Source organism: Manis javanica, chromosome 7 (genome assembly GCF_040802235.1).
Source record: "Manis javanica isolate MJ-LG chromosome 7, MJ_LKY, whole genome shotgun sequence".
Lineage (NCBI taxonomy): Eukaryota > Metazoa > Chordata > Mammalia > Pholidota > Manidae > Manis > Manis javanica.
In genome coordinates this window covers 107,229,394-107,250,047 of record NC_133162.1, presented here as the reverse complement: position 1 = coordinate 107,250,047, position 20,654 = coordinate 107,229,394, and the positions used below count along the sequence as shown (strand labels likewise).

At 35.2% G+C, this 20,654-nt stretch overlaps 1 protein-coding gene across 1 annotated transcript in view; it reads right to left on the bottom strand.

Moving 5' to 3' along the window:
* THSD7B (thrombospondin type 1 domain containing 7B) overlaps positions 1-20,654 on the bottom strand; it is a 905,223-nt gene that overhangs the window by 208,571 nt on the left and 675,998 nt on the right. The window lies entirely within an intron of this gene.

Below are 20,654 nucleotides of genomic sequence, written 5' to 3'. Positions count from 1 at the left end.
TCCTCTGAGCTTGCATTTTATCATCTATAACAAAGATTGACGAACTATGACTTGCAGGTCAAATCCAGCCTCTGCCTGCTTTTGTAAATACAGTTTTGTTGGGCAGGGTCACATCCATTTGTTTCCATGTTGTTTGTAGGGACTTCTGCACTGCAACAGCTGCAACTAGTTTCAACCAAGACAATATGACCTACCATGCTGAAAATATTTACTAAGTGGACCTTTAAAGAAAATGTTTGCAAGCTTTGATTTACAAAATAGGGATAATAATATACCCACTACATAAGATTATTACGAGGATCAGATGTGAGTCCTAAACAGTGCTGACCACACAGCAGTAACTCAATATATTAGCTGCTTCTATTAGGGAGGGACAATGCCATGATGGGTAATAGCATGGGCTTAGGAATGAAAAAGACCTAGGTTCCAAGTCCCTTATTACTAGCAGTATTAATCTGTACCTGCCATTGAACCTCTTCAAGCCTCGATTTTCTCATCAGTGAAATGGAGGTAATGACTATGCTACTTCAGAGAATTGCTCTATAGATTAGAGAGTCTGGAACAAGGGGTTAGCCATTGCTGTTACTATTATTTTTCTCCAACAAAGAACGTATAACATCATCTTCATTGTATGAGGTGGGGATGGAAGGTAAGAAGACAGTCCCAACTTGTGAAATCCCATAAAGGAGAAGATTCAACACCTTGCGTCCTCTCAAGGATGCTGTTCCTGCTCAAGGCCAAAGCCTCTGTGGCTTGTAAGGATGGTAGAATGCTCATGTGAATTTCTGTCTATGTGCTGATCAAACAAATAGAACAGGTAGTGATTAGCTTTTGGTTACAGTTAATAGTTCCATGCTAACTGAAACAGACATTTAAAATACTGAACAAAGAGAGCTTGAAGGCCACTAGAAACTGGGATGAAGCTACAAGACCTTAAAGAAAAATACCTACCTTGAATTCATTGTCACCCCCTCCCTAACCAATCCTGCTCCTTCTGAGTTCCCTACCCTGCTTCTGTATTAAATGCAAAGCTCTCTGAGGTGACTTAGGGGCTTCCATAATCTGCTGCTGCCATGTCTCTCCATTGCATTGAAGGTGCAAGAAATACTCTACTTTCACAGTACTCAACATGTGGTAATAATTTCAAAGTGGAGATACAATTCAGGAAGCTCTGAAGACAGCTTCCTTTGTCTTACTTCATGCTCTACACAACCCTCTTAGCTTTATAGGGATGTCTTTAGAATCACCATCAGCTTAGGAAGCAGAGGCTATAGCTGTGCATACTTTCTCTGGCCCAGGGAAGTACTGAATTATTCCATCTGCCCTACACTTACCTTCTAGTGTCCCAAAAAATGATTCAAAGAGGAGGGATAAAATCTTTAAGTCTTCTCCTTCAAGAGAATTGAGATAGTACCAACTAAGTTATTTAAGGATGTGAATTTTGTTTTCCATATGTTGGCAATGATCAGATGAAAAAAATCCATACCTCTATAATACAAAATTTAGGGATACAATAGGCTGACCACAGAGCCAAAAATGTGGCTCTGACTTTGATACCACTTTTGAGACTCAAAATCTGAGGTCTTACCAACAGCACAATTTTAAATGCACAGAGAAAATAGCAAACAGAGGAAAGGTATGGAGGAAGAAACCATTCTCACCAGTCAAAGGCTACCAACTATTATTATTTTAGTATATTTCTCATTCTTTGTTAATGATATTGTTACGGGGTTTTTGTTTTTGTTTCTGTAAATTATGCTAACTTACTAGCTACCTGGTGACCATCCAATGTGTCAGTATAGGACTACTTATAACATCATTATTTGATTGGCCAGGACTGGAATGAAGCCTAGATGATTTATCCCCTTTGGAAAAGAAACATAAAATACTGAATATTTGTAAGAAATAGGATACTAGGCAGCGCCCCCAAAGAAATGAAGAAATCTACACACAGAAGAATGAATAGAGGCAGTTAAGGAGACACACTCTGAACTAATTTGCATAGATGAGAAAACAAGCTCTGACATTCCTAGTTGGACAACCTTGTGCAAGTTTCTTAACCTCTCTATTCTTCAGTATCCTTATCTGTAACATGGTAATAAAACTAATACCTGATATTGTTGATATAAGAACAAAGTGAGTTAATGGAGAACACTTAGAGACAGGTATAGCTTATTATAAATGCTCAGCAAATATTAGATATCATTTATCAAGAAAAATAAGTTAGAAATATAATACCATATGATCCAGTAATCCCACTACTGAGTATGGCTAAAAGAAGTTAAATCAGATCTCTAAAAGATATCTGCACTCCCTTGTTCACTGCAACATTAATGTCAACATGGAAACAACCTACATGTTTGTCAACAGAAGAATAAACAAAATGTGGTATATATATAATGGGATATTGCTCAGCCTTAAGGAAGGAAGGAAATCCTGCCATTTGTGACAAAATGGACATGAACTTGGAGGACATTATGCTAAGTGAAGTCAATCAGGTACAGAACGACAGCTACTGTATAGTTTCACTTTTATGTGTCACCTAAAATATTGAACTCATAAAAGCTCAGAGTAGAATGGAAATGCCAAGGGTTGGAGGTGGGTGCAATGAGGAAAGGTTGGTCAAAGGATACGAAGTTTCCATTGTACAAGATGGGTAAGTTCTTGAGATCTAATAGCATGGTGAGTATAGTTAACAACACTGTATTATATACTTAAATTTGCTAAGAGGCTAGATCTTCATTTTTCTTATGATACATATAAAAACTGGTAATTGTGTGAGGTGATGGGTGTATATTAATTATTTCACAATGTATGTGTATGTCAAAACATCAAGTTGTACACCTTAAATATATGCAACTTATATTTGTCAATTATATTCCAATAAAGGCAGAAAAAAAGATAGATGGATGTTATAAATATAAATTAAAAGACAAGCTAAATAATCATTTATATAGTTATATATATACTTCAGGAATATTACTTTAAACAGATGTAGAATGGATTGGAAGGCTAAGAATTAAATATGAGGGAAGCTAATAGGTTTGGGGATACAGAGTGAAAAGGGAAATTATGAAACTGAATTAAAAATAAAAGCAGGGTGTGCATGGACTGAGATGAGAGCATGCAACAACTCTCTCAGATCCTCTCTCCAGGGCTTTTAAATGTGAGGCACAGAGAAAGTGGGGAGATGGGAGGAAGTGGAAGGCTAGGCTATCAAGCAAGTCTCAGGATATCAAAAGACACAGTGGAAGAACAAAGCCGTATTGAGGGAAGCAGTAAGCAGGGGGCAGAACCAGGAGCCATCGTGCATTTCCTCCCGAGATAGAGTAGATCCCCTTTGCTTCCTTAGCTCCCCATGTTCCCAACAAGGAGCCTCAGTGCCTAAGACTACTTAAGGGTGTCTTCATTCTTTGAAATTAAAAATAGCCTAATACATCCCTTTGGTCACTCAGCACAGGAATTTCCTAAGGACCTGCATGGTTTAAAGCACTTTAGTTCAACTTGAGACACAAAACATTAAGACACAGAAAACTATTATAATGATCTGCAAGATAACTGTTAGCATTTTTCTATTGCTCGAAGCCCTGCAGTGGACATTGAGTGAGGCAGCAATAGAAAAAAAGCAATATATTTAAAATCTCTGTACATGGTGATCCACTGTTCCACTTCTTTGTATCACAGCAAGAATTTGAAAAGATTTTAAATATTTGAATTTCTTCCAATGCAATACCGTATGAAGACTGGGCTGTGTGGGTCTTGATAAACAGCTGATATGAAACAACATAAACAAAGCCCTTGGAAGAGGGACTGACACATAGCATCTACTCAAAAAATTAATACCTTGGCTCTCACTGTACTCAAGCATGGCCCCAACACCCAAGAAAAACCTGCTAAACTTATCAAGCTAGTTGACTGCTACTTACATTGATGATGTATGTGGGAAGGAATATAACTGATGAGAAATCTGGAAGGTAGCTCCTGGAATTTACTAGTCTTAGATATGTGGATAAGAGACTTGAAAAACACAGGTGGTGTTAACTTTTCTTTTTTCCTTAAAGAAGCCTTTGAGAAAGAAGAGAAAGGAGGGGATAGAAAGGATGTTTGTAGGATAGATAACAATGAAGATCACAAGTAAGATTTCCAGGCTATAATCGTTGGCAATTGACTACTAAGAGGAGAAACAAAAATGTGCTTGGCAGCTGACATGAATGATATGGCTTTAAGCCAAACTTGAGAGGGAAGGTAAGTGGAGGGGAAAACGTGTAACACTGAGAATCAGATCAAAAACCAGAGTAGAGGAAGCCCAAGTCCTGATAAGGAGAAAACAACAGAGTAGAAACTGATTAACAATAATTATAGCCACCATTATCTATAGACTAATACATAATATGGAAAATCAACACAATAAAGTAAAGACAGGTCAAATCAGTGCAAGAAGTATATTTGGCAGTTAACTGCCCCCACCCCTGCCACCCCCCTATACACACACTCTTCACACCTGCCTACTGAACAGCAAAGCTATCTGAATTGAACTGTAACCAGTTAAGAGATCCATTTTCCTTGGGTGCCCTGTAACTTGACCTGGGCTTCAAGCCATTGACATAGTATCTTTGCCCAGAAGGGCTAGGCATGGCCAGAGGAGATAGAACTATAGGAAGTTAACACAGAGGTATGGCAGTGCCTAATTCTGAAAAAAATCCACGCATGTACTATTAAAGACCTTGTGAGTACTTCCAAAAGATGAAGTGGCCATTGGGCGTCACAATTGGCTCATTGAGTTCAATCAGAGAGGGTAATCAAATTTATTTTTTGATGGATTTACTAGACTGATAGAGAAGAAAGAAAGAGATGCTATAGGTAGAAAGTAATCTGACAAAAACTGTCTCCTGATGCCCTCATAAACAATTATAAGGAGCTACATGAATTTTTGTAGCCACCCGAACAATGTTGATGAATGGATCGGTGCCATCCTGAGGGATGTCTCCCCATAGCTGAATGCAGAGGGGGGAGTGCTTGGTCCTTTTTGTTCAACATTTTGATTAACAACTTAGATAAAGCCACAGATGGCAGGCTTATCAAAGTTTGGATTGAAATAAAGCTGAGAGTTATAGCTAATATGTTGGATGTCAGCATCAAGATTTAGAGCACTTAACAAGCTGGAATAATGAGCTGCAGCTAAAAATATGAAAGAGAAAACAAGGAAAAGCACAGTTCTGTGTTATGGCACCCAAAAGGCAACTGAACAGATACATGCAGAATGGTGAATTTAAAGCTTTTTAGAGGTTCCTAAAAAAACTGTCTTCAAAACTTTTTTACCACAAACTGAAAGTGTGTCGATATTTATTCTATGCATTAAATTATATATTTCATTTATTTTAATGCAAACTTCATTTATCAAGATGTATTTGAGATGCTTTACAAAACATGCACAAAAATGTTATTAAAATGGGCCTAAAGAAAATTGGAAAATACATTATTGAGAATACTGTACTCCTGTTTATTCAGAAGACTTATTTGAGCATATACTCTGGCTGAAAGAGTGCTTTTTGCCTATGCTATTCCTACTAATTCTTCACTTTTAGATCACATTTTCTTCTCTAGAAAGAAATTCTTCTCTGATTCTCCATTTAAAACAATGCCCTCTCTGATTATTCTTTCATAGTACCCTGATCAATTTTGTTATAACACTTAGGAAAATCTGAAATAATATTTTCTATGTATATATTTTCTTAATATACCTCTCAATCACCAGACTGCAAGCTCCATGAAAGCAAGGACCATGTGTGTTTTGTGTAACACTATAGAACCAATGTGTAGCACAGAGCTTTGCATATAGCATTTTCAATAAATACATCCTGAATTAATAAATAGGCTGAGAATTGGCTAGTAATTTGGAAGGGGAGATGGATATGTAAAGGGTTAAAGTATAATATAAATCATGTTCTACATGGAAGCATGGCTATATTTCTGTGACAAGATAGAACTGGTCTGGCCAATTTGGGAAACACAGCTCTTTGATGAAACTGACTTGAGTTAGGGCTCAAAAGATGAGTGGGAGTTCACATTGAAAAGAAAAAGACACCAGACTGAGGGAAGAACACAACAAAGGAATGGAGCCCTGTGAGGGCAGAAGGTATGTGGGGAGCAGTGGGAGGGGGTCTAATACAGTGCAGCATGTGGCACCTGAAATGTGTGTGGGAAGTGACACAGAATCTCATGTTCCCTTCTACTATTATTTAAGGCTTACTGCCTAATGGAAGCTTACTGGACAGAAATGAGCACAATGAAGGGCTGGTAACTGCACATGAGCCAGAGTATAAAACACTCTGGATATTTAGCCTGGAAAATAAAACATTTATAATTATGAATGCAGGGGACATTTTATATATATATATATTTTTTTTTTCAGATTCTTGAAATGCTCTTATGTAGACAATATTTCAGGTTTATTTTTTAATTAAGTAAAGTTAATTTAGAACCAATAGGTGGAAGGAGCTATATTTAGATTTAAATATAAAGATCTTTCACATTTTACAGCTGCTCAGCTGACTGTTAACACCAATGCTTCCGGTGAGTGAGGAGATTTAAGCATCCCCCAAATAATACATCTTCAGAGTTCTGACTGAGGTCATGTTTTTCCATTCTCAACACCATTCTTATCACCTACCATGCTACCGGTTTACATTCCAAAGTTTATATCCCAAATCTATAATTACAGAAACTTCTGTCTCTTGACTTCAAATATTTTCACCTGATCTTTTAAACACCCATAACAATGGTTCTTCTCAGTCCTCAAACTGTCCAATATCGAGTTGTCCATTTTCCACTCAAGCTTGTACCTTACCCTTGTTAGTGTCACCACCCATCAGAGACCTGGTTCTCAAAATTATTCCCAATTTCATCCTGTTTCTCCACCTCCAATCAGTGCTAACCCTCCTGACTCTGAAATACTTTCTTCTTCCCCACCCTCAGGGCCTCTGCCATTTTTTCCCCCTCACAGAGGCCGCTGTAACTTTCTCTGGGTTGGTCTCTCTACCTTTTGCTTTCACCCGATACAACCTCAACCCCCGGGGCTTATGTACCCTCAGACAATCTTATCTATGGGACAGCCCTTAGGAAGAATCCACTTCTGATGAGTAAGTCAAAGGTGAACATGATTGGATAAATGTGTCACGAGAGTGAAAAGGTTGACAACCACTGCCCCAAAGCTGTTCAGCAGACGTAGCTCTGTGGCCCAGAAAAATCTGCAGATATTTCTCAGAAAACAGTGAATTTCAAAATTTTGCATTTAAAATTTTGGGTCTCTTCTCAGTCATCAAACTGAGTTTACAGAGCTTCTTTTCTATAAGGACAAGGAGGTTCTGTGTAACTTTGTGTTGATACATATTTAATTGGTTTTATTAAAAAAATAATTTTAGTTAACACTGGAGCTCTATTGCATGAGTGCCCTAAAAATAAAGTTCAAATGTAAGTTAAAAAAAAAGCACCTTGAATATCAAAGTCTTCTTAACATAGGAGGTCCTACACAAGTTAACTCTGACATTTCCAACCTTGTCTATCACCTTCCTATATCCTGTTTACACAAGACTAGTCAATTCTACCAAACCGCAAGGCAGTCTTTCCTCCTGCCAGATGCAGATCAAATATCCCCTCTCTCTGGAGACACTGGTACTGAAAACAACTCAGCTTTAGTTCATCACAGTTTTCCCTGAACACTTCGTTCACATTTTTCTTTTGACATGTTCCATATTCAATTAAGTTCACTTATTTACAAGGCTATTCTCATTCAAAAGAAATTCTCCAGAAAATCCTTCAAGTGAATCAAATCCCTAGTGCCAGTATTGCAGATATGTGTAAATATATGTACATATATACACATATGTGTATAAACATACATAGACATGCAATGCATATATATTTGGCACTAAATCATTGTAATTCTGTTATTAATTCCTTATGAATTAGATCTTAAAGTTTATTTTTAACAAGTTGAGATATAATTCACATACAATTTACACATTAAAGTACACAATGTTTTTAGTATATTTAGAGTTATATAGTCATCACCACAATCAACTTATAATATTTTTATCACCCCAAAAAGAGCCCCAAAATCCATTAGCAGTCTGCTATGGATTTGTGTTCGTCTAAAATTCAGATATTGAAGCCCTAACACCCAAGGCGATGGTATTTGGAAGATGATTAGTGTTAGATGAGGTCATGAGGGTGGGCCCTTGTAAAGAGAGAGTAGTGCTGTTATAAGCAGGCATCTCTTTCTCATTCTCTTGCATTCTGATACAGCGAGAATGTGGCTGCCTTCAAGGCAGGAAGAGAGCTTTCTCCAGAACCCAAACATGCTGGCACTCTGTTTTTAAACTTCTAGCCTACAGAGTTGTGGGAAAATAAATTTCCGTTGCTATTTTGTTATGGAAGCCTGAGCGAACTAACCCACAGTCTCTCCCCATTTCTGCCCACTTCCCACTCCATTTCTTTCCCATGCTGAGGCAAAAACTAATCCACATTTTGTCTCTATATATTTCACTGTTTGGGACATTTTATGAAAATAGAATCATATACTATGTGGTCTTTTGTGACTGCCTTCTTTCATTTAGAATAATAATGCCAAGATTCATCTATGTTGTAGCAAGTATTAGAACTCCTTTTAGTTGTCAAATAATATTGTGCTATATGTTATGCAGCATTTTATTCATTTATCAATTGCTATAAATTTCAATTGTTTCCATTTTTTATCTATCATGAGTAGTGCTGCTAACTATTGGTGCACATTTTACGTTGAATCTATGTTTTCATCTCTTTTAGGTATATATTTCACTTCTGTTGGGTCATATGGTAACTATCGTTTTAAGGTATTATCATGGTTTTCCAATACAGCTGTATTATTTTACATTCCCACCAGCAATGTATGAGGGTTCCAATTTCTTTACATTCTCACCAACACTGTCTTTTTGACTGCAGTCATCCTAGTGGATATGAAGTGATAGTTCCATATGGTTTTGATCTGTATTTCCCTAATGACTAATGATATTGAGCATCTTTTTATGTATATCTTCTTTGGACAAATGTATATTTAAATCATTTGATCATTTTCAATTGGGTTTGTCTTTCTGTTGTTAATTTATAAGACTTCTTTATATGATCTGGATACAAGTCTCTTATCAGATATATCATTTTCTCCCATTCTGTGGCTTGTCTTTACACATTCTTATAATGTCTTTTGCATTTTTTTTGAAGTAATTTTTTTGAGGAAGTCCAGTTAATCATCTGTACATCCTTTTGTTGCTAGTTCTTTCAGTTTTGTATCTAATAAGACTTTGCCTAGGCCAAATCACAAAGACTTATTACTATGTTTTATTCTAAATGTTTTATAGTTTTAGTTATTACATTTAATTCTATGACCCATTTTTTAGTTAATTTTTTATGTATAATCTAAGGAAGGGATCAAGCTTCATTCATTTGCATGTGGATATGTATTTGTTCTAGCACCATTTGAAGGGACTATTCTTACTCCATAGACTAATCATTTCATCCTTTTTGAAAATCAACTGAACATAAATGTAAGACTTTTTCATGGGCTGCCAATTCTGTCCCATTGACCTATATGTCTATCCTTATGCCAGTAACACACTGTCTTGATAATTTCAGCTTTTTAGTAAGTTTTGAAATCAAGAAATAAAGTCCTCCAACTTTGTTTTTATCTTCAAGATTATTTGGCTATTATTGGCCTCTTGCAGCTCCGTATGAATTTCAGGATCAGTTTGTCAATTTATATTAAAAAACAAGCTGGGATTTAGCAGGGATTGCACTGAATCTGTAGATCAGTTTGAGGAGATTGGCATTTTGATAGTATTAAGTCTTGTATTCTATGAACATGGTACATCTTTCCATTTATGCAGGTCTTTAATATCAACAATGTTTCGTAACTTTTAGAGTACCTATTTTTATTTCTTTAAATTTATTCTTAAATATTTTATTCTTTTATACTATTATAAATGACATTGTTTTCTTAATTCTATTTCCTGATTGTTCATTGCTAGTTGATATATTGATCTCTACCCTGCAAGCTTGATGAATTCCTTTATTAGCTCTAATTTTGCAGGGAAACTCTTTAGGATTTTCTATTCACAAGTTTATGCTACCTGCTTCTAGATATTGTAACTTCTTTTTTAATCTAGATACTTTTACTTTTTCTTGCTTAATTGCCTTGACTAGAACCTCCATGGAAGTGCTAAACAGAAATCAAAATTAAGTAAAAAAAAAAAATTCTTGTGTTATTCTTGGTCTTAGGAAGACTGAACTATTTTTAAACAATGTAGGCAAAGTTACTTTTTGCTTCATAAGTTATCTACTAGTGCACATTGAAGGAAAAAAGTAATAGACATTAATTCTTTAAAAACCATTTGTTTACAAGTCCTGTTTACCTTCTAATTCAGGATAAAATATATCCCTTTCTATTTCAGTTAGGTTAAAAGGAAGTTGCACATGGGTTTCACCATGGCCCCACAATTTCTCCCCTGAGAAGGGTTACAACACACACTGCCTTTCTGGAAAACTATTCTTATCAAATCCATAGACACCAAGCTATAAAGCCTTAGACATGCCTTCTCTCATGGTCTAACTCTAATTCCAAGAGAGAAGCCTTAACTTCATAGTTGGATGTAATTTTGGATAAGAAACATAAGGCATATGAAACCGTTGGACTGGTTGATACCCTGAAATTGTCTCATTATAATTCAAAAACTAAGGTAAGATGTGACTCAGAAGGGATATAATACCAAATTTAGAACTCCCACACACAGTCCTACATAAGACTGCAAACATCTCCAGTATTATTTATTCATCTTTATATACAGTTAAACAGGAAAGTGCCTGATGAAAACTAGATGTTCCACTGATGTTTCTCAAAAGAATAAATGAATATATAAGCAAGGGAATCACTGTTCCCAACGTACCCCTTTACTAGGTGAACTGTTGGCCTATGAGTTCCTCAGTTTCAGTAGCAGAAACTTCTCTTAAAATAAGATCTTATTAGTAAGGCTTGTCTCTAGTAATTGTTACATAAGTCAAAGTTTGAAAACAAAACATAAGAAGTGACCAAGATAAAACTAATGTATGATCTAAAGACAAGGGAATACCCCATACCCTGCCCACCCCCACCAAAAAAAAAAAAAACTAAATGGAAATGATTCCATGTATTGGTCAAGGAAATCAACAAAAGCCACATTTGCTTTCTCCATTACAGTATTGTAATCTTTACAATATTTTATCCAATAATTTTCCAGATCAGGACATCAACCATTCCCATAAATCCCCTTGCATGGACACTACACACATAAAGTAACACTATGTGAAAGCTTCTAACACTTGAAATAAATTTCCAAGTCTTTTTCATTAGCATGTCTTTAGAAAGTTTAGCTTAAAAAATATAACAGCTTTAAATATTATAGTAGGCTGAATAATGGCCCCCAGAGATATCCAGGCTCTAGACACTAGAACCTGCGAACATTATATGTTGAAATAGACTTTGCAGTTATGATTAAGGATATTGAGATGGGAAAATTATCATTATAGGCTGGATCATCATAAGTACCCTTATAAAAGGGAGGCAGAAGGAGATTTACAAAGAAGAAGGCAATGAGACACTGAAGCAAGATGTCCTTCACTGACTTTGAAGACATAGAAAGAGACCATGAGCCAAAGAAGACAGCTTTCAAAACTAGAAGAGGCCAGGAAATAGATTCTTCCCTTTACAGAGCCTTTAAAAGGAGCAGGGTTCTGACTACACCTTGATTATGACCCAGTGAAACTGACCTTGGACTTCTGACCTGTAAAACTCTGAGAAAATAAATGTGTTATTTTAAGCCACCAAGTTTATGATTTTATTATAACAGTAATAAGAAACTAATATACATACTTACATTAATTTTTTATACATAAGCTTGGATTTGTATTCTGTTTTTGTGAATAATTATGTATAATGTGCTCTTTGCCCTGTGTTTATGATAATAGAGTGAAGTAAACACATCTTTCCTTCAACTGCACACATTCCATTGTGGCAGGATGGACTAGCCCTAATGTAAGTCAAATGTGCAAAGTGTTAGCATTGGGTTTCTGTATCTACTAAGAGACAAAAGTTATGCTCAGCTCCTAATGGGTTTTATGGGTTGGAGAATGACTGATTTGCAAGAATGCCTCTGGTTTCCCAGAGGAGGTAACATTTCTAATGTATGTTTGGAAAGATATAAAGAGTCAGCTAAAGAATTAGGACCCAAAGAAGAAAAATTAAAGTCATAGCAGAACAAAATCTAGAGCTACAGAAAGTGAAAGCCCTGTCAGAGTGAACAGTAGGTACTGAGATATGCAAAACACAAGACAGCCAGAGTCCATCATAGGAAGGAAGAGGGGTAAGACTTCAGGGCTTAAAAAAGTGTAAATTCCTGAAGGTCCTGTATCACATGCTAAGGCATTGGGTCATAAGTTTTGAACTCAGTGCAACCTATGAGGGTGGTAATCAGATTTGCCCTTTGGAAAAACTCTGCTTATTGAAATGAGAGAAAAGGGTGGTTAGGAGGAAGAACCAAGAGAGGATAGTGGATGGGCGATGACTGCAGTGAATCTGGGGAAAAGGTGAGCTAACTAAGGTAGAGCAATTTGGATGGAGAAACCTGGAGAGAAAAAACATCTCTGAAGTAGCAATATTATATGATTCTCTTAAAAAGCAATACTCATATTAAAATAAAGAACAAAAAAACATAAAATTTCAGCACAGAAAATTAACATATTCATCTTGTCAAATTTCAGTTTTCTTGCTCCAGAGTAGGCAACTATTTATTCCTCCTTGAGAGGTGATTTGAAGAGCAACATATGTATTGAAAAACATAAAGGTGTAGAGGGTTTAGGAAATAGGTCATTTGGCAAAAATTGCTGATGACTAAAATGTTTCTATTTCTTTCTGCAAGAAAGGGTGAGATATAATTATCCTATTCCTTCTGGGTGGTAGACTCAGGAGGAAAGCTAATAATACTTTAAAAAGTTTGTCCCATTTTTGATATACATAAACCTTTGCTTAGACACTTTTATAAGATGCTCTTTTAAGTACCTTGGTTAACAAATATAACTTTCAATCTCTGAGCATTCTCTCCCAACTCAGCTAAAATAACTTGTCCATATGTAGCTGTAACAGAAAACATACAATAATTTAAAATTCAATACATACATTAAGGATGATTAAGGTTAAATTCTCATTTTTCCAGTAACTGTAAATATGTGAAATATTTTTCTTTAAATCACAAAGAGATTTTTATAGGTTATTTAACTTTGCTATCCATACCTCCTTATATATGATAGCAAGGGAATGAAATTGCTATAGTAAAGCTGAAAATACTGTTATTTCTAGATAAATATTAATGAAGATAACTGCCTATCAAAAATTCTACTTTATCTGGAGTCTTCTATGCAACAGAGTAATTCATCAAATTATGAAACAAAACATAAAGTTTATTCACATCATTAATTCTGGATTACTCAAAAAAATATTTTTCTGAATTTCTTCACAAAACATTGTTTGTCTACCTGTAGCAATAAAATTTTCTTTAATCCCAAAAGGTATATCAAGGGCAAAGTAGAACCAGGTATTCTATAATGTTTGACCAAGTATTGCATAGCTGACTTCTCTGTGGATGTGCACTCATTATACACAGCTATTCTACCCAAAGAGGTGTTAAAACACACATATTCACATACAAACTTCAAGGCTTTTATATAGGCATAGGAATGTTGACTCTCGTCAAGACTAAACTAGTCATTTCATTCATTTAGCCAGCCTATATTGAGAGACATGATGGGCCACTCTGTGTTAAGTATTGGGGATGGAGCAATGAATATGAATCAGTTCTGAATTTCAATGAGTTATCAATTTAGTAAGAGGTAAAGAAATCTACATGGACATTAAAAAAATAAATAAACCTAAATGTAATCAGAAAGAAAAACACAAGTTATCATGAGAATCCTCAGGATGATCCCCTCACCCATCCTGAGAGTAGAAATACAGGAAATGTTTCTCTGATCAGGCACTATCTGCTTTTATCTGAAAGAATGAAGAGTCTAAGGACAAGAAAAGAAAGAGCATGCCAGGTAGACTACATAAGCAGGAAATTCTTTCCTGTCCTGTTAAGAAGCTAATGTATGAAAGAACAAGAATGACTTTAAGCAGGGCATTGGAATGTCATGTTTGCCTTATAATGTGATAGATGATGGCTCTTGGCATACTAGGTGTCGTGTGAATAAGTTAAGGCAAAATCCTTCAATATCTACTATTAGGAGTAGTAGATAGCAAGATAAAAGGAAAATATGGAGAACTACCTAACCAAAATTATTAAGACCTGATGATTCAGTCACATATTCAAAAACAGAGGTTTTGAAAACCCACTTTCAGGCACTATTGTAGGTGCAGTGGAAAGAGATGAAAAAGTAAAAGAACAAAAGAGTAGTTCTTTCTGTCTTGGAACTTTATCATCTGGTGGTGAGAAATAGTAACAATTTTTTTTAAAAGTAACAAAATATTTCAGTGGATAATTAAGTACTGTGAAGAAAAATAAACACTGGTAAGAGGAATAGGAAGTGATGAAAAATGGACTGATTTATTAGAATAGTTAGTGAAAGATTTGATGTGAGTAGAGAAGTTGATGAGGGGAGGGATGAAGGCAGGGCAAGGGAGAGATGAGAATGCAGTGTGTTGGAGTATGGGGTGCTTTTATGTCCTGTTCTTCGACAAGAAACAGTCACAGAGATGAGTTGTATCTCACCTCATGTATCTTAATTTTGGCACATGCTATTTTGTTGCTCTAACTAGATACCCCCAGGCAACATCTGGCCTGTTGTCTACAGTTGTGAGACACATCATGCACTTGGCATTAAACAGTTGGGTTCAATAGGAACAGAACAATTGCTGACAGGATATGGAAAGAAATACCATTTGTAAGTTTTGTTTTTATTTAATGAAGTACAATTTTAATATTAGTCCCTACATTGATATCCCCAAAATCAAGCAGACTAGGCTGAAATTCTTAGTGATTTGAAATATACCTAGAATCCATTAGAATAGATAACTCAGAATTTACTGGGTAGTGTTACCCATAACTACATGTACCACCAGGGGCCATATAGGATGCCTCATAATGAGGAATAATTATGTTCATAAGAAATTTTTTCTGTTATTGTTCTGGGGATTCCTGTTTGCGTCTTATGGATACAGATGGAAGAGAAATCCATGTAAAAAGGGCAAAGTATTCACTGTTGTCATTAGGAGACCCAGACTGAGGTAACTGTTTTGTGCCTGTTTGCCCTTAATAAAAACAGGATTGTTCACAGTGCATTAACTCATGTATATAAATATGTCTTTATTAGGGACGTTTAAAAGGATTCCCCCCTGTTTATAGATGGGTGTGTGTTTTATCCTTTGAGGTGATGAAAAGGAGTGTTTTGATTTACTCTTTTTAAAAATATTTTTCAAAGATGTACTGTAAAAGTATCTTAACACAATATAAAAGTTATGAGTCTCTGGTAAACCTTAATCAAAGCACTGTTTTCATTTGATGGAAATCTTAGATTTAGTTTTTGCTATTGCTCTGCAAATTGGTTCAGTTATCAATGTCTTCAGTTTCTTGAGGAAATTTTCTTTTGTAAACTGAAATGATTGTTTCTAAATTAGAAAAAAATACAAACCCATGAAAAATTAGAGGTAAATGATAAATAATATATTTAAAAGAGTATAACTGGTGTTTGGAATAATTCTGTGAATTCTATCACCAAATTTTATACTAAAACTATTCTCTATTTTTTTATTGCTATCATCCTTGCCTAACCTAAAACAGTCTCCAAATGGCATCCTTACCTTTTTAAGAACAATTTATACACTATGATCAAAAATGATTTTTAAGAGGAAAAAACAGGTTTTTATATAATGATAAAGGGACCAATCCAACAAAAAAAATATAATTTGTAAATATGCACAAAACACTGGATCAACTAAATATATAAAGCAAAGATTTATAGACATAAAGGGAGAAATAGTAATGCAATAACATAGGGGATACTAACACCAAATTTACACCTATGGATAGATCACCCAGGCAGAAAATCAGTAAGGAAACATTGGCCTTAGACATGTTAGATTGGAAAGACTTAACATGTACAGAACATTCCATCCAAAGGCAACAGAATACACATTTTTGTCAAGTACACATTGGATATTATCCAGGATGGATCATGTGCTAAGTCACAAACAAGTCTTAATAAATTTAAGACTGAAATCATATCAAGCAACTTTCTCAATCACAGTGATACGAAACTAGAAATGAATTATAAAAATACAACTGGAAAATTGAAATAATGTGGAGATTAAACAACTAATAGGTCAAAAAAGAAATCAAGAGAAAAAAATACTTGGAGTAAAACAAAAATGGAAATAAAACACACTAAAACTTATGAGATACAGGAAAAGCAGGTGTAGGAGGAAAGTTCATAGGGATAGATGCCTACTGCAAGGAACAAGAAAAAACTTAAATGCACAATCTACTTTTATACCTCAAGGAATTAGAAAAGAACAAATGAATCCAAAATCTAGTTGAAGGGTGGAAATAATAAAGATAGGAGCAGAAATAAATGAAAAAGAGACTAAAAAGACAACAGACCAGATCAGTGAAAAAGAGCTGGTTCCTTGAAAAGGTAAAATTGACAAACCTTTAGCTAAAGTCACCAAGAAAAAAGAAAGACGACTCAAAGTCAGAAATGAAAGGGGAGGCATTACAACTGTAACCTCAGAAATACAAAGAATCATAAGAAACTATTAAGAAAAATCATACAAATTATAAAAATATATAAGAATTACACAACAAATGGGACAACCAAGAAGGAATGGATAAATTCCTAGAAACATACTACTAATTGAAGCTGAATCATGAAGATATAGAAAATCTGAACAGATTAAGGGGATAGTAAGGAGACAGGCTCAGTAATAAAAAACCTCCCAACAAACAAAAGTCCAGGAGTAGAGAACTTCACTGAGTTCTACCAAAGAATTAATACAAATCCTTCTCAAACTCTTCCAAAAAGTAGAAGAGGGAACATGTCTAAATTCATTTTATAGGGCCAGCATTAACCTGATTACCAAAACTAGACAAGGACACCACAAGAAAATTATAGGACAATATTACTGATAAGCATAGATGCAAAAATTCCCAACAAAATAAATCCATCAATGTGATAAATCATATTAACAAAATGAAGGATACAAATCATATCATCTGAATAGATGCAGAAAAATTATTTGACAAAATTCAACAACAATTTATGATAAAAGTCTCTCAACATTGTGGTTATAGAATGAATATACTTAAACACCACAAAGACCATATTTGACAAGCCCACTGCCAATACCATATTCAACAGTGAAAACCTGCAAGATTCTCCTCTAATCAGGAAAAGAAGCAATTAGAACTAACAAATTAGTTAGGCTTTCAGGATACAAAATAAATATAGAGAAATATATTCTATCTATAGACACTAATACCAAACTATAACAGAAATCAAGAAAACAATCCCATTTATAATTTCATCAAAAGAATACCTAGGAATAAATTTAATCAAGGAGGTTAAAGACCTGCACTCTGAAAACTATATTTGGTGAAAGAAGTTAAAGACACAAATAAGTGGGAAGATATTCCATGCTCATGGATTAGAAAAATTAATATTAAGATGTTCATACTACCCAAAGTACTCTTAGATTCATTTCAATCCTTATCAAAGTTCCAATGGCATTTTTCAAAAAACAGCATTCAACCCTAAAATCTGTATGGAACCCCTGAATAGCTAAAGCAATCTTGAGAAAAAGAATAAAGCTGGAGGTATCACACATCTTGACTTGAAACTATACTACAAAGCTATAGTGATCTAAACAGTATGGTGTTGGAATAAAAATAGACACATAAGATGAGTGGAACAAAATAGACAGCCCAGAAATAATCCTACACAAATATGGTTAATTCACTTATAATAAAGGAGCCAAGAACACCAAGAATATATAGGGAAATGACAGTCTCTTCAATAAATGGTGTTGGGAAAACTGGACAGCCTCATATGAAAGGATGAAACTGAACCACTATCTTCCACCATACACAAAAATTAACTCAAAATGCAATAAAGACTTGAATGTAAAACCTGAAACCATAAAACTCCTAGAAGAAAACATAGGTCTCTATCAAGGAGTTTACAGCCTGTTTTCTTCTAGGAGTCTATGGTTTCAGGTTTCATATTGAGTGCTTTTTGCTAAGTCAAGTAAGTAAAACAGGAAATGAAAATACTGTACGGTTTCACTTCTTTGTGTATTAAAAACTACCCATGGGCATGGAACAGATTGGCAGTTGCCAGAGGTGAGGGTGATGAGTGAGAAAAAAGGTAAAAGTGTATCTTACACTAAAAGCAAGGCCAATAGAAGCAAAAATAAAGTGGGGTTATATCATACTAAAAAGCTTCTGCACAGCAAAGGAAATTATCAAAAAAGTGAAAAGGCAACCTATCAAATGGGAGAAGATATTTGTACATCATATGTTAGGGGGTTTATATACAAAAGGAACTCATACAACTCAACAACAACAACAAAAAAACCAAACACCGCAACTTAAAAATGTGCAGAAGATCTTAATAGATGTATTTCCAAAGAAGATATACAGAGGGCCAACAGGTACAAGCAAATATGCTCAACAGTACTAATCATCAGGAAAATGCAAATCAAAACAAAACCTCACCAAATTCATCTCACACCTGTTAAAACTGTTATTATCCAGAAGACAAGAAATACAAATGTTTGTGAGGATGTGGAGAAAAGTGAACCCTCATGCATTGTTGCTGAGAATGTAAATTCATACAACCACTATAGAAAGCAGTATGGAGGCCTCTCAAAAAATTTAAAAAAAATAGGTCTACCATATAATCAAGCAATTCCACTTCTGGGTATTTATCCAAAGAAAATTAAAACACTAAGCTGAAAATACGTCTGCACCCCCATATTCACTGCAGTATTTATAATAGCTAAGACATGAAAGAAACCTAAACATCCATAGTTGGATGAAAGAATAAAAAAAAGTGGCAGAAACATAAAACAATGTCATTCAGCCATAAAAAGAAATCTTTTCATTTGCAATAACATGGATTGACCTTGAGGGCATTATGCTAAATAAGTGAGACAAAGACAAATACTATATGATTTTACTAATATGTGGAATAAAAACTACCCATGGACATAGAACAGATTGGTTGTCAGAGGTGGGTGTGGAGGGTGGGAAAATGGGTAAAGGGTTCAAGATGTAAAAACTTCCAGGTATAAAATAAATAACAGGGATGTAACTTACAGTGTGGTGACTGTAGTTAATATACTCTATTTCACATTTGAAAGTTGCTAAGAGAGTAAATCTCAAAAGTTCTCACAAAAATATGTAACTGTGTGTGGTGATGGATGTTAACTAGACTACTGTTGTGATAATTTTGCAATATATACAAATATTAAATCATGTTGTATACTTGAAACTGTTATATGTGTACTGTATCTCAATAAAAGTGATTTAAAAAATCCTAAATTGCAGATTACCTTCCCCTCTTTCCATATTCTCATTATACTTTAATTATATACACACACCCTACCTTTTCCCACAAGGTTCTGCTACTTCTTCAACCTGACTTAACAGAATTCTCTCCTCACTTCCTACATTTAAAACCATAGGGCTCCCTTTACTTATCTTTTTTGCCACAACTTCTTTCTGCCTCCTCAGGACATGCTTGTCCCACTAAATAAAATAACCTTATGTATACTTTTCACATGCTTGCCTCCTTTTTACCCTTCTCATTTCAAAATTACATCATTCAAATGAGGACTTTCCTAAAGTCCATCTAAATATTTTAAATTCAGTATCCTAAGAACTAATCAAAACTTGAAATTCCTTTGTTTTATTTCTATTCCCTACTAGACAATAAACTGCACAATTCCCTGATTTCCCCACAACTGTACACCCAAATCACAGAAGAGGAGTAGGTATACAGCAGATGTTTGATATATGGGTTTTGATCCAATGAGTGAAAAAATCAGTATGTAGGTGACATCAGCACCATCACAGTAAGTCATTCCTCTCTTCTCTCCCCTTTTAATAACGAATGACACCCCTAACAAAAGTACCTCTTCACATTACATCAGGGGGCCCAGGAGGTTTCTAGTCAACCTGAAAATCTTAAACAAACAGGATTTTTATGGGGACCGTGGATCCATGGGAGTCAAAAAACTTGCCTCAACCCAATTTGGCATGAGTAGGAAAGAAAAAACCTGGAGAGTGCAAATCTGGACATACATTCATAGGCAAGTGACAATTTGTGGAAGTCCAGCATTCCTGAGGGGAGATTCCAGCATGCTATGGAGCAGGATGGAGAAGACTCAGGATGCAGAGGAGAAAGAGGAGCTCACCAAGGTGGCCCCCTTTCGTAGGGTAACACTGCAAGGGGTTGGGATTTTGGAAGCAGCAATGGCTACCTCTCCCATGGAGGAGGTAACAAGTGGTGACTTTTCTCATGGAGCAGGTGAAAAGAAAAAA